The sequence below is a fragment of the Misgurnus anguillicaudatus genome, chromosome 4 (assembly GCF_027580225.2).
Source record: "Misgurnus anguillicaudatus chromosome 4, ASM2758022v2, whole genome shotgun sequence".
NCBI classification, from domain to species: Eukaryota; Metazoa; Chordata; class Actinopteri; order Cypriniformes; family Cobitidae; genus Misgurnus; species Misgurnus anguillicaudatus.
This window is the reverse complement of record NC_073340.2, coordinates 34,289,163-34,294,609: the sequence shown is the minus strand read 5'-3', so window position 1 is coordinate 34,294,609 and position 5,447 is coordinate 34,289,163.

Sequence of the window (5,447 nt, the reverse complement as noted above, 5' to 3'; positions counted from 1 at the left end):
ACGTTTAAGGTAGGGATGGGCAATATAAACAATATGCAATATAAACGATAGAAAATTGGCATACAATAGAGATTTTAAATCTATTGCACGATAATGCGTGTTGATGACACTATCTACCGGCGAACTTTAGAACCACGAGCTGCAGCCAAATAAACATGGATGAAAGCGTCAGCGAGGAACTCGTGAAAAAGACCGATGCAACATCTATTTTTTGGATTTAAGCCATAAGTTACATAAGTTAACTGCTGCTACACGCGCGAAATTGGCATTATGGTCTAGTAATTGTGAAACATGCAGTATATATATATATATATATATATATATATATACTGCATGTTTCACACACACACACACACACACACACACACACACACACACACACACACACACACACACACACACACACACACACACACACATATATATATGCAGTATAGTCCCCACAAGCATTTAAAGTGTTTAGTGATATAAAAATAATTTACTGTGTTTTTTAGCAGATAGATGTTGTCGGCTTTATCATTTTAAAAGTAGATCACCACACAAAAAAGTCTGGACACCCCTGCTGTAGAGTGTGCCAGGCAAAAGTTCCAGCTAAGAGAGGTAACAAGACTAATCTGGTCATAACGGTTTACTTTTACTTACTTTTTTAGCAGTTTGGCTTTTGTAAGGGTCTATATAACCTGTTCTGAAACGAGTCTATTGAAATTATTATATCGCAATACATATCGCTATCGCAAAAGGCTGCAATGTATAACGCAATATGGATTTTAGGCCATATCGCCCATCCCTAGTTTAAGGTGGTTTAAAAACGCTTTTTGGTGTTAAATTCTGTCTTAAATGAATATTTTAATGGCTCATCTTGCAAATTGGATTGCACGTTTAGAAAGTCAAAGCTTTTAAAAGTTACTTTAATGGTCTTTGTATGTGTTTATTCTTTCAGCAACCCTCCAACAAACAAGCACACCAACTACTACAACTGGTATGCTATAAGTCCCAGAAACTTGAAAACTGACCAGTATTTTGATACCGATGTGTAAATAGTTTTTGTGTTTACAGGAGAAGCATTTCTGGTGAATTTTATGGTAATTCACCTATATTACTGTAAACACCACTGACATTGAGATAGGAAATTAATAAAAAAATCAAATAATACAACCTTCTGTGTTCAGCCTGTAATAACTATATACAGGTTTAAGTTTTTTGATATCAGCTCTGTCTTAGATTAATATATGACTTACTGTATCTTCTCCAGGTCATATTGAAAAGTCTGTGTATTGGATCACAGGTTGAGCTAGTCAAAGCTTTTAAAGTGTTTTAATGGTGTTTATATGTGTTTATTCTTTCAGCATTCCCCACACAGGATGTGATTTTAACTACAAGTACAACTGCTGGACCCTCCACTGCTGTTTCCGGTATGTTATACCCCAAATCAGACAGAAAAATAAAACAATAGGGCGGCATGAAAATGTGATATATTTTTGTGGTATGCAATTCAATACCACTTTAAGGTTGTAAGATCTACTGTACTGTACTGTACTCTCTCTCTCTCTCTCTCTCTCTCTCTCTCTCTCTCTCTATATATATATATATATATATATATAAATATATATACATATATACATATACATACATATACATATACATATGTATGACTAGGCATTATAAAATGTTAAAATGTAGTTTGTTGCTGCTTATAAATCTAGAAGTTATGTGTTGGCCCTCGAGCTTTGAATAGGCAAAGTGAAGATTTGTGGCAAAATACAGTAACAATCACTGTCAGAATCAAAAACATAGACAAATGATCTGGTAAAAGTCTGGTAAATTATGGTACACATACCAAACACAATAGAGCCCACTATAATGCAACCTATAGCCTAATAACATGGCAAGACACGCAACCTCTTTTCATTTCATCACTCTTAATTCAGATTCACAGCACAAACCTGGCATGCACTGGATTGACACAACTTATCAAAAAGTGCTATTGGAGGATCAGGCCTCAAGGAATACAGCTCATTTCAGTACAATATAAGGATAACATGTAGGCTAACATATAATTGCTTAATAAAACACCGACAAACAGAGGAACACTGCTTTTGCCAAACAATGAATATAGGCTCCAATACAAAGGCTGGTAAAACTTTAAACAGTGATGTTTAAATGTACTAAATTATATTTAGATAACCATGTTTAAGTCTTCACTAATGTTATGTTGTAGTTTAGGTTGCTGTTTGTAATAAAACTGTAGATAGCATAGGAATAGCCTAGCACTGTAATCATAGCAAAGCTTACCTTGTCATTGCTGGTGTGATATGGATTTTACTGGCAACATTTGTAAAAGTATCTTTACTTCTGAGGTTTAAGCAGCACAGGAGACCGATAGAAACTTTCGGTTGCTTTTACTTAGTGCTCTTATTCGCAAAATTATGCGCGTGCGGCGCTACCGGACCTGATTGCGACCACTTTAGTCAATGCTTACGGCCGCGGACTTCCACATGTCTATATTTGACGCGCACCGCGTCCAAATCGCATTTCAAATACAAAGTTAAAGTAAAAATTAACATGTTGCATACAGCACGTGGAAACAGACATACGCTGCGTCCCAAACCGCCTACTTCCATACTATATAGTAGGCAAAGAGTACGAGAAGTAGTGATTTTCGCCCACTATATAGTATAGAAGTATGCGGTTTGGGACGCAGCCATAACTATTACACGCAGCTTTTTCATGTGTGGATGCTGGTCGCGCGCATTGGTCAAAAAAATAAAAAAATAAATAACAGTCTAATTTTGAAATGCATTGTTGTAACGCGCTCGTTACTAAGACTGTAACGAGTAAAATATTACCAAAATTTTATTAGTAATGCGTTATATTACTGCGTTACAGCAAAAACTAATATATTACTGTAATATATTATATTTTGTAATGCGTTACTCCCAACACTGTACATATATACATATACACATATACACATATATACATATATATGTGTGTGTGTGTGTGTGTGTGTGTGTGTGTGTGTGTGTGTGTGTGTGTGTGTGTGTGTGTGTGTGTGTGTGTGTGTGTGTGTGTGTGTGTGTGTGTGTGTGTGTGTGTGTGTGTGTGTGTGTGTGTGTAAAAAAAAAATACATATATATATATATTTTTTTTTTACATGATTTCTGGAAGAAGAGAAATCATTGCTCTCTCCGTCTCGGCAGTCTCTCTACAACCCAGTATCACGAAATTATGTACTTATGGTCACGTAATTTTGTGATTTTTTTTCGTGACACAGACACGTTTTTCCGCCTTTTGCGTGAACATGTCACATATTTGTTACTCAGCTGTTTTGTTTTATTTTCTTACCATTATTGCTTCGGTTTAGGGTTACCCAAACCCAACTCTAACCCTAATGCCAGGCGACAATGGTTTAAAAATCATAAAATATAAAAAATAAATCATGAAAAAAAGGTATAAACCAATACTTAAAGTGACAAAGTGACATCCTAACGCAAACACCAATTCTAACCCGAAACCGAAGCATCAATGGTTTGAAAATAGGACAAAACAGTTGAGTAACAAATGCATGACAGTTATACGTATACAGAAATACGTGACCTGTTCACACAAAAAGGTGAAAATCGTGTCAGTGTCACGGAAAAGACTCACAAAATTACGCAACTATAGGTACATAATTTCCTGATACAGGGTTGTTCTATGCTATCTGCATCAACCTAAAACTTTGACTATGCATAACATTTTACCTTATTAACATCATTCAGTTATTGCAAACTATCACGGTATGCACATTTGCTGTATTTCATTATATCTTGCTGCCCTACAAAACAATATACATTTTGTAAAAATATGTCAGACATCTTGTTTTGCTGATTTTACACGATCTAAGGCTAACGTGCAGAAAAATCAGTGATACATGATTTATATTTACATCAAGAATATTGGTTGTCATAGATTTACAGCATTTTTTTTAGGTCAATTAAGATTTTAAAATCTTTACAGCAACCCTGGACAATTTGTGTCTTATGGGTTAAATATCTGATTTCATAATGTTTATATAGGAATCATGATCAAATTAATTTGTTTTTAGAGCAAATAAGCCGTAGTCATCACCTGTTACACCTGTGCAATATTTTAAACCTACTTATAAAAATTCTGTTTTTTATAGGCACTCAATGGCCAGGGCTGCGTTCCCCGAAACCTTCTTAGCTCTACGTCGTTCTTAAGTTGTACCTTAAGCTGTACCTTATCGTTAATACGTGTTTCCCGAAACGTTCTTAGTTACGTATCACTTCTGTAAGTCGTTCGTTCGGAAGGTTGGTCTGGAGCACTCTTAGCTATACCTTATCCCACTTGACTCCGCTAGGGGCCATGACTGTGATAAAAGCGTGTGTAGATTGCAGTCTATATAACTAAATATCTGTTTAAAAAAAAGTTGAAGTACACTCCGTGTTAAATTAGGCATTTTTTATTTATTTAAAGAATAAAACATTCACATAATTAGAAATTATTACACTGATGGTTGTTAGATTTTTTATATTTTTTTCCAAAGGAACATCAGCTGTGAACTATTATTACAGGCTAAAGAAACTATTAAAAAAAGATTTTGGGTGGAGGAGTTGGTGAAACTATGGCAGGCAGCTATACAGCGAATCTTACTATTTTATTTGTGCATTTCATATCCGTTAAATCTTTAGTTTACCAGCTATTTTAGCTGCAAATAAAACAAATCAAGTTAAAAAAATTGCATGCCACACGGGAGCACATTCATCACGAAATCATAATTGTTGATTTTCCTAAATATTATTATTGATGTTAATTCGACTTTGCATCAAAGTTTTTTTAATGTTTTATAACTTTGAGGCAACTGCATGCCATATTCTTTATAAACATTAAAAAGAAAATGCTCCACTTGATAATTGCTTGTATAAGGTCAACAAATTTTCCACATTAAAACTAATCAAAGCTTAAACCTAAAACAATCATACTATATATTTATCAACCCATTATATATCATATAATATATATTTTATGTTATATTTAAGGTTAACAGACAGGCGCGGCTCCAGAAATGCGTCCATTAAGCGGTATCCGCATTGTAAACGCGCTGCTTGCGCAGTGTCCAAACACATAAACGCGTGAACTAATGAACAACAATTTGTTTTTCTGCATTTTAAGTGTAATGCCAAGCCAGGTGACTTGCACGACCCACCTTATTTCCCTGTGCAACGCATTTATTGGGAACCCCTAATATAAATTATCCTTTAAAGTGAAGGAATAATGGATGCATTGGAGCAGTTTATGCATTATACTTTTGGACATGAAGTTGCGAGTTTTGCATGGGTTTGATATAAAATAAAATATACAAGGTTTATATTTAGTTGTTTGCAATTTGAAATATTTTTACCAGATATTCCTAATAAATGTAACTTTTTCTATTTCTGAAATGT